The following is a 10,670-nucleotide window of genomic DNA, read 5'->3' as shown; positions in this document are numbered from 1 at the left end:
AAAGACTGTCGTCCTAATATGAGCCATTGTCGAGATATAGAGCACACCTGTGAAAACAACTATTATGCTGAACCCTGTGCGAAACAGCTGAAAACTACATGATGGAGAAGCTGAGTTGAATATGAAAATGTAAGTCTTTGCCACTGTGGGCAAAGCACGCAACCACTGTGTGAGGTTGTGTTGCGGTCTCTTCTGGGCTGATGAGCAAGCTACACATTATCAGATCGGGAGCTGGCTGAGAACTCATCAAAGAAAGGGGAAGAGAACTATGATAACTCGAGTATGTAGCGTATCCGTGAGTTCAGCTTCTTCTTTCAGATGCGCAGCAGTTCTCCTGGATCTTGATTCATGTGTGTAGAGTGTTCATAGCATCAGCATCATGTTTTTGTTTATTTGCTTTGTTGGGTTGAAAACTAACTAAATAAACTTGTGATCATACTTATGGATCACCATGGCACATATCATCAGCCATATGTTTTATTTATGCAGATGAAAAAAGTGAGTGTGAATGTGCCTGATGTCACAGTGTGTGTGTGCGCTGTGTAAATGTAATTGTCACAAATTGTGAGAGCGGTGATTCTGCAGGTCACCAGCTAGTGTAAAGGAAAAAAAGTGTAGAGTAAAAAACGAGTAAAACAGAGACAAAATCTACATTGTAGATGGAAAATAATAGGAAACAGGTTTTGTGTTTATTAGCCAAGAACAACTACAATCTTATTTTCTGCTTTTAAGAAAGGAGAGTTCTGTGTGTTGGTTAAGCAGTGAGAATAATGATCAAAATGTCTCAGTGTGTCACTTGCAGGTGAGGAGCAGACCCGGATCAATTTCCCATATGCAGCGGTCGGACAAAAGTTATAGTTTAACACTATTGGAAACATTCAGGCCAATTTCTGGCTAACTTATTTACAGCTCCATGTGTCCCTCATCCTCACAAGCGAGCTCTCACTCCTCCCTGAAGACAAGGAATGCAGTTCCAAAGAGCAATAACATGGCAGATAAAGAGACAGCAGCAAAGTCCTGGGCAAAGAGTCCCAGCAAGCAGCAGCAGTGTGGACAAACAGTATCAAAGAAGAAGAGCAAACCATCATCCTGACTGATTGGATGAATGACACTGTGTTTCCAACAAGCTGCAAAGTCACTGTGCTTGTGAAAAGGACTTTTGAGGAGAACTAAGGAGACTGTTGGAGTTTGACATTTGCCGCCTTTGGAGAAAATGGCAAGATGAGACAGTGGAACACAGGACAAAGCTGAAGAAGAACTGCCGACTATTGGACTGTTGAAGTGGGAGAGGACAACAGCGTGAGAGTAAGTAAGGACACAGAGGAAAGCTGTTGTTTAATGTGGGAAATCAAAATTTGGGTTAGCAAACCTGGGGAAAAGAAAACTGACTGCTTAAGTGGAAAATTGTGAAGGAATCTGAACCACTGCAAAAAGAAACATATACAAAATCACACACACAAGCAGAACATGCATTAACCCTACTAACACAAACACAAGAGAGCCCATGAAGATTAGACAACATCTTAAGCATGTGAGTCTGTTTATCATCTTGTCCAAGTCACTTCGTGTGATGAGAAGTGATGCAAACACCGGTGGACTCATAGCACATTAGTTAAAAATGATCAAATAATAGCAGAGAAGTGTGTAGGAAAGGCAGCTTTAAGAACATGCCCTGCTGGAGATGCAGCTCCAGACACATTGATTAAACCTGCCTAATAACACAAACATACATGCAATGAAGATCAGCTTGTTATCTCTCATCAGTGCTAAAATAGTGTCAATTTAGCAGACACTTGTTATCAAATGCTGAATTTATCCAATGCTGACAGTTAACTCTCTAGGTTGCAGGACAACAGTTTAACTTTTGTGGGAAAAAAAGATTCTGGTTTGACCAACCAGTGATCAGACAATAAATTTAGTTGTTAATATAGTAAATTGGGACATGCTTTCTGCCTGATTGATGCAGCACAAGTAATTTACTGTATGAGGGAAATTCCATTTTTGTGATAATATTTTGAACATGCATTTCTGTTGTCCTGTCAACTTAGTGGGTTAATAGCTGATATGCAAATTAGTTGATGGTTCTTAGATTAATGAAAGGTGACTGAATTCTAGTACGAGTGAATGGGATGTGTTGGAGTGTGTTAGAGTGGACACTCTAAAACACTGAGTTTCCTGTTGTGATGTGCGAGTGAATCCTGCACCCAGATACCAAACTCTGAATACATAACAAACTTCTTTTGTGAAATGCATGACAACATGTCACATGTTTTATGATGACGGGAAAAAGGAAAACTAAATAAAATCTGTGGCCTAAATGAGTAAAAAGTACAGTCCTGGGGATTAAAATTCATAGCTAATGAGACATGAGGCTTATGTTGTGTGTTGTGCGGCTGATGGTTGGGTTGGTTTGAATTAATCTAGCTGATGATTTTTCTTTTGTTGTGAAGTTGAGCCTGCCAATTAGTATGATGGTATGATAAATCATGCTAATGTATGATTTACCCTCCTGAGATGAGGAGCATGTGTCATGACTTAACGAGGCCTTTTTATTTTGATACTTTCACAGTACACTGAAAGTTTGTTTGATGATCTCTGTTTGAGCAGATCTGCACGATTAGAACAGAAGCGCTATACGACACGTCGTCGAGAAAATTGTTGCAAGTGAGTTTCTCCAAAAGATTGCAATGGGCTCTGGAGAAAGCCACTTATCTGGGACAATTAGAAAATAGGTCCCTACCCAAAAAAGGATTAAGCGAGATAATCCCATATAAAGTTCTTCTTTTCTTTTTGAAATGACGTCATTTTGCTGAGAAGTGGAAATGAAAGTGCGACAATAATTTCCACTGTCAGCAAAGAAAGAATGAATGAATGCATGAATGAATGAGTGAGAGAAAATAAAACTGACTGACTGGTAAAAGCGGACAGAAACTGACAGACTGACTGACATCACTGTGCGAAGTTAACCCCCACCTGACAAAGGTGCAGATGAATCTATGTGTGTTTCTTTTTACAAGGAGCAGGAAGATGATAACAACATCCGAGGTTGTGTGATTTAGCCTTTTAAATGCCACTTTCTGTGTCTGTGAATCTATCAGGGGTGTTACTCACTACCTTGTGTTGCTCACAGAGGTGACTGTGAGAAAGTGTGTATACACCTGCGCAGCGCTAACTTTTCTACAGCATTACAGTTTTCATGTGATTTGATCATGTGATTTATACCAGGATGGCTGGTTGATGTTTTTTACTACAGGATTTCTGGGTTTATGTGTGAAGAAAACTGTGTTTACAGGTTATGAGTTGGTGATGCTGTTACACTGTGTTGTTGGGGAAATGTGAAGGTTACTTTGACGATGTGAATAACATGTGAGACATTCCCTGTGTTGAAACTAGTGTCACTTCTTTCCACAGCTATGGATGGCTAACTTTATGGTTTTTTATAGCACCTCTGGAACCTGTCAATTTGTGCCTGACCACCAGGATTATCCATGTGTGTTGCTAATGTTTGTTTTTCTAAGAGTGCATGTAGAGGATTCAGCAGAGACGGACAAGTAACGTGAGAAAGCAACTAAGAGATGCAGTGTTTATGGAATAGTTTGATATGGGGCTCATTAGCTGGCCACTGTTGAGCTCCTAGTGTTAAATACATGGAGTGACTTTGCTTAAGGGAAGTCACCGATTACATTACTGTTAACTGAGTACATGGGATGATCCATGTTTGGGGCGAATTATGCCAATAATTGTAGGTTACTGATTTGAGAAAACCTGCACATGATACTTGTCCTGTTGATGCTTTATTACTCTAATGATACAATTGTTTATAAGTGTGGAGGTTGATTTCACTTCCAGATCTTGTTTTCCAGGCCATGATGGTGTGTATGATGGCTCCAGGCGGAGCCAGATGTTGAGCACACTTAATGTGCAAAACACACTAACATCTTTTATTGCAGGGTTATAGGTCCGGGGTGGTGCTGCTCCAGAGGGGGAGATGCCTTGATGTTGCCTGGGACATGATCTAGCTAACCTTTTTCTTTTAGACAGGAATCTGGTTTTGATGAGTTGACTCATGGGAGTGTCCATGCGTCAAGAGGAGGGGTCCAGAATTACATGAATTACATGAAATTATCTTTTCTATGTTTTCTAAACTATGTTTTTATGTTTGTTGCGGTGATTTGTGTGATTAACAGTTCATTTACGGGTAAACCTATGCAAAGTGGTGCATCCGTGTTCAGATGAGGCTTTGATGGTCCATAAATGAAGCTCGCTGAACTAAAGAATGTGGTTTGATGATGCTTTACATGCTCTCCAAATAGAAGATTTTCCTCCTAGCAAGGAAATATAGGTGCAGCAGTTAAAGTATTGCTGAAAGGGATCTCCTGAGAAATCTTCTGAGGCCCAGTGAGAAGCAACCCATTCCAGGCATAGCTGACAGTCCAGGCAGTGGTTGAGGTCAAAGGTCGAGCTGTTTGGGGCCCATCATGAGATCAGACTTTGGAGCCACAGCAAGGACCACCACGAAGCTGCGTTGGAATGAGAGCTGTGCCAAGGGGGCTTTCCAGAGGCCAACAGAGGAGACTGTGGACAACAGACGGGCACCTGAAGGATGAGGGGAGCGTGCCAAGCTCAATTGACAACGCAGGGGGAGTCCAAGGATGACATCATGATTCTGTGAAAAGCACAGGAACTAGAAGCTATGGTGGTGATGACAGCAGTTTCCTATGAACATCATCTAATGCTGTGTCACTGTACTATGCACACGATGGCACACTGACGACTGCTGGGATCATAACAGCAGTAAGATAACTGGATCCAGCACCCTTTCCACAGAGGGTTTTTCCTGCAGAGGATGGAAAAAGGAGGAGTCATAAATATCCCCCACAGGACAGAGGCCTGAAGTGAGGTGATGGGGGTTGGCAGAGGCCATAAAACTAGAGTGCTGAAGAGGTCTGCAGCTTTCACGATAGCTGAGACCCATGTTGACAAACAACAAACTCAACTGGTATGTCTGAATGTCTATTCTACATACATTTGGACTCTGGTCCTATGAACAGTGATGGAAACAACTGGAAGAGACATTTATGACGCCCTGCAGAACTTAAACCACTCTGCAGAGAGACGTGCGATTTACATGTCTTGCAGAGGAGCACAACCAAGCTGGAGTGTTTTTGAAAATGTTAATTTCTCTTTTGACTGTTGACGATTCATCTGTTTGCTTGTAGGATGCAGTTTACCATTGAATGAGATCAATGAGAACTTGGATAACTGCTAATATATTTGTCAGACTGTATACGTTTACATATGCTGAGTATAAAAATGTTTGCATTGACACTGTCAGACATGACGTGATCATAACTGGGTACTTTTCTAGCATAATTGTCAAAAGGGGGGAAATGTTAGATTTGTATTGTTGATTGTCATTTATGCTTAGAAATATTTACTCATATATGCTTAGAAGTATATAATCATTTGTAGATTGAAAGAATGTCTCATCCTAGGAGGTCTGTAACAACTCTGTGTAGCATGAAGAGGGGAGTGCGTTCACTCCTCTTCAGAGTGTTCTGGCATAGATCACACACCTCCTAGGAGAGGTCGTATCTTCTCTTGCTGATATATGGTATAGCAAACACACGTATATCTGTTTGAGTCTAAGAGCCTTTTGTTTAGATGGACGGCTCTGGGGAGTCTTCCTGGGGTCACAGTTTGACCCACACACACACACACACACACACACACACACACAAGGTATTCTATCACTTTTCAAGTAAACAGGTTCAAGTCCAATTCAAGTCCCAAGTCACTGGTGTAAAAGTCCAAGTCAAGTCACAAGTCTTACAACCTTTTTTCAAGTCAAGTCTAAAGTCATAAAATTAATGACTCGAGTCTGACTCGAGTCCAGGTCATGTGACTCGAGTCCACACCTCTGGTAGTAACTGACAAGTTATTGATAGTAACAGCAAAAGTGTTATTCCTGGATAGCGATGATTTGGAGCCAACCAGGAGATGTTCTGATTTGTTGCTGTTGGGTTTAAGACAGTTGGAGGAAAACCATGAATTAAGTTCGGCTAAGCAGAGGGTGAGGGAGGGTGGAGGAAGAGTAGAGTCGGGTTTGGTGGACAGGTAAAGCTGGGTGTTGTCGGCATAACAGTGAAACTGAATATTATATTTACGGAAAATGTGTCCAAGTGGAAGGAGGTAAATAATGAAAAGGAAGGCCCAAGGACAGATCCCTGGGGCACCCCAGTAGACAGAGGAAAAGGCTGAGAGGTGAAGGATTGTAATCGAATGAACTGAGTGCGGTCAGACAGGTATGATTTGAACCAGGCTAGTGGGGTATGAGAAAGGCCGATAGAAGCTAATCTGCTGAGAAGGATGGTGTGAGAGATGGTGTCAAATGGTGCACTCAGATCGAGGATAATAAGGATGGAGAGGAGACTAGCTGCCATAAGAAGGTCATTCGTTATTTTTATAAGAGCAGTTTTGGTGCTATGAGAAAGATGGAAACCAGACTGGAACTGTTCGTAAAGGTTATTATTGGTAAGGCGTAGATAAACTTGTGAAGCAACTATTTTTTCAAGAATTTTTGAGAGAAATGGTAGATTGGAGATGGGACAAACATTATTAAGGTTGTTGGGCTGTAGACCTGTATGTTTGTTTGTTTTATTCAGAATTGGGGTGAGCGGCAACGTTGAAAGAGGCAGGAACAGTTCCAGAGGTGAGTGAAGAATGGATAATGGCAGATATGAGGGGAAGAAGAGAGGATAGACAGGCCTTGACTAAGACTGTAGGAAGGGGGTCAAGGTGACAGGTAGAAGGCTTTGATTTGTGGATGAGATGAGAGATATCAGTGACAGAGGGAAGTTGGAAGGCAGAAAGGCAATGTAATGGGGGTGGGGTTGAGAAGGAGGAGCTACATGGAACACAGGAGCCAGGTCTTGGTGTATTTTATGAATTTTTTCAGTGAAGAATAGCATTAGAGAGTCACAGAAGTTAGACGAGTAGAGATGTGCAGGTAGAAAGTCAGACGGCCTGAGAAAATAGTTGAATAGTGAAAACAGTGTCTTAGTAGAATCCTCGCTTGAACAAACAATGGTAGAGTAATAGGCAGATTTAGTTTGGTTAATACAATCTTTATAAAACAGAACATGATTGTTAAACATTTTCTTATGAATAGTAAGGCCGGTTTTCTTATGGAGACGCTCAAGTCGTCGGCCTTTAGCTTTCCAAAGTCGGAGTTCAGGTGTGTACCAAGGTGCTGAGTGAGAAAAGGATACAGGTCTAGTATTTAGTGGAGCGAGAGAGTTCAAAATACTACTGAGGCTATGATTATAATAAGAGACCAGATCATCTAGAGTAGACAGGTTGTTGAGAGATAGACAACTAGAAAGAGCAGAAGAAAGGGTATCAAGATTTATTCTCTTGATATTCCTGAAAGACATGGTGCGGGGGTTCTTGATTATGGAGGAAGTCATTAGGACATTAAAGGAGAGAAGCAGATGATCAGAGGTTGGTAGCTCGTCGGCTGTGCAGTTTGAAAGATTAACTCTGGAGCAGCAGACTAGGTCCAAGTATGGCCCTTGGTGTGAGTAGGGAAGTTTATGTGTTGTTTAAAATTAAAGCTATCAAGGCAGGATAAAAGGTCTTTGGTAAGAGGATGGTCGGAGTTATCCACATGCAGGAGCCGCGGTGAAAGTACTTTCGCCAAGGGAAGAAGACGATATCCCCCTTAAGGCCTTTGGAGAAGGCCTTAAGGGGAGGAACGGAGACACCGGAGGGCCGTACAGGCAGGAATAGGAAAGGAATCCGTGGGAGAGAACAACCAGGACGCCAGGAGCCAGGACGTGTGGAGATGAAGAGCAGCCGGTGGTGGAGCAGCCAGGGAAAAGCGGAACGGTTGTTCTCTCCCACGGATTCCTTTCCTATTCCTGCCTGCACGGCCCTCCGGTGTCTCTGTTCCTCTTATATCCTCTTCCTCCCTTGGATTGTCATGCCTGGAAAAACAAACAAAGAAAGTACTGAGTACATTACTTGATTGATCAAAGGTTTCCACTTAGACATCCATCACAGCACACATATGTATGTGGGTTATGCACTATGGGTTTTGACTTGCTTTGACCTATAAGTAGAGGTGTGAGGGTTGGGAGAGCAGAAAGAGGAGTTACAACAAGACATTTATTAGTTTAAACATATGAGGATGAATTATGTCTAGAAAACATGACTCACCCACATCAGCTAGGGTGAAGCTGCAAAAATTCCTTTGCCAAAACACCATATCCTGTGTGATATCGACCAGTGAGAGCCTGCATATTTTCCCATCCTTTGCAATTTACTGATAAGAATTGTTTTCCCACTCTGAAGGAATTCAACAAAATTGTGTCATTGAGACCAGTGCACTGGCTAATGCTTTGCAGGTTTTGTAATAAATACATTTGAAAGTTCAGTCATGCTAAATGAATGAGACAGTTCTCCATTTTTGTTATATTATTCGATAAAAGCCTGCAGATATGCTTAATAAATTAGTTAGTTAAATTCGTTAACTTGGAACTTACAGCCAAAATGAGTCACACAGCACAAGCAGCAATAAAACCTCTTCCTACTGTTTCATTTTTGGTGTCATGTTCTTTTCAACAGAAGATTTTCACACTCTGTGCAGCAGTGTTGGTCAAGTTAATTGAAAAAAGTAATTAGTTACTAATTACTGATTACTTCTCCAAAAAAGTAATCCTGTTACTTTACTGATTGCTTATTGTCAAAAGTAATTAGTTACTTAGTTACATTTTTAAAACATGATACACAACCCGAATACGTAGTAAAGCAATAGACCTTTCAGCCAAATTCTATTTTTATGCATAATCCATCATATAAAATTGAATCAAATGGAAAGTCTCCTTTAAAATTTGTTTTATTAGTTTCAATCTTTTAATTTTATGCACATTGCATTAAGCAAAAATTAATTTATATGCAACTGTCTTTGACTTGAAGAAATTGTTTAACATTTAAACCTATTTTCTGCATATTCCAGCATGTAAAATAAAATAATGTTTTGCGTTTACATGGACTCTTTCAAATTGATGCAAGTAAAACAAAGCAAAAAATAAATCAAATCAAAGATTCAACAGTACTAAGTCCTGTCGCTTTTAAATCTATTGTCACCTGTTTAGCAGGAGTGGGGCCGGTGATGCCCGGTGCCACAGCAGTCATTCTTTTATTAATGGTGGCTTCTCATTCAAAGCAGTGTATACCCAGAGTTTACTTTTAAATAAATTTCTAAGATGTGTATGAAACTGGATTTGGCCACTTCTGACCTTCAAGTACAGCTGATTCTTCTACACAGCAAGATGAATTCTTCAGCTGTATCTCAGCACCATCATTCTTCCAACAGCAGCAGTCAGCCTAGCTGCTGGCCATGATGACAGCACACATGATCTGTGGAGTTCCTCTTCAGGATCTTCTTATCATTCATCGGACCACAACACAGCTTCTTTTACTCATCATGTGGTCCTGGAGAAAAAGAAGCAAATACAAAAAATAAAACAGATATGGTATACTTTAATCATATCCAAGTGAAAGTTAAGCTTTTTAAAGCGGGATCCTGGTTTCACACATTCTTCATACAGTACTATCGCTCTTTATAATGTAATACTAGCTCTACTTACCCTTTTCACAATATCTGTGCTTTGGTGAAGGTTTGGCAATAACAGTTAACTGACAGCATAGATGTGTTTCTTTGTTGAAAGTATTAGTTCCACATGATTGAGCTGTAGAAGCAAAGTCAAGATGTAGGCATCACTCGCAGTAGCTGGTATAAAAGCCCTCCATCTAGAATAGATGAAGGGCTAGCCATTTTAAATAGGATACAGTGAGATTCATAGTGCTATTTCACCTTGGTGTGTAAAACTACATAAAGCATTTATGATTAAATAAAGCTTACATAAGAACACCAAAAGAATGTTACGCAAAAAATAAGAATTAAACACTGAGTACTAAAACTAACCTTTATTTGAGAGTGGTGTAATCCTATTGTAAACTAATCCATCTACTGCAAGTTAAAACATGCACACTAATACGGCAGGTTGACTAATTTGTCTTTCACTGCATACTTTCAAGTCAATCAACTGGATTACTTACAAGCTGCCTCAAGACTGATATGTAAAGTGTGACACAAACTGCGATGATTTTCATGAGATCTGTCCCACAAAATAATACATGCAGTTAAGTCCTGAGCTGACCTGCAGATGTACTAAAGTACTTGACACAGCAGGATGAATCCTTTGGTTGTATCTCCAGAATGTTGTCCTCATTTGAACAGCAGCACCGAGTCTCTGTGTCACACTGGTAGTCACCACAGACTGGTGGTGGCTACTGGCCACCGTGGAAAAGACCATAGAGATTCTTTACACTGACAAACTCAGTAAGCTGTTATCAAGGCAAACAGCAACTAATTGGAGAAATCTAAATAATTAAATTTTTTATAAAACTTTCTTATTCCATAACTTCACAAAAGTTACTCATCTCAGTGATGGCTGTGAGATTTTGACTGTCGACTGCTTCTACTGCCTTCTCAACCACTGAATAAAACCCACATTCCAGTGGCCAGTCTATCACAGGGCTAACACAGAGAGGCAGACAGCAATTCACACTCACATTCACACATATAACAAAAAATAGCGTGT

General features: G+C 40.6%; 1 long non-coding RNA gene across 1 annotated transcript; it reads right to left on the bottom strand.

Annotated features, from left to right (window-relative positions):
* Positions 1-5,878: 5,878 nt before the first annotated feature.
* On the bottom strand, positions 5,879-10,259 carry LOC109200092 (uncharacterized). The gene is made up of 4 exons (XR_002060300.2): positions 10,227-10,259; positions 9,654-9,755; positions 9,303-9,498; positions 5,879-8,349 (listed from the first exon to the last, which is right to left on the bottom strand). It is a non-coding gene; the product is annotated as an uncharacterized LOC109200092 (long non-coding RNA).
* Positions 10,260-10,670: the final 411 nt, after the last annotated feature.

Source organism: Oreochromis niloticus, linkage group LG14 (assembly GCF_001858045.2).
Source record: "Oreochromis niloticus isolate F11D_XX linkage group LG14, O_niloticus_UMD_NMBU, whole genome shotgun sequence".
Classification (NCBI taxonomy): domain Eukaryota; kingdom Metazoa; phylum Chordata; class Actinopteri; order Cichliformes; family Cichlidae; genus Oreochromis; species Oreochromis niloticus.
Note: the sequence above shows the minus strand (reverse complement) of the source record. Positions and strands in the feature narration are given on the sequence as shown.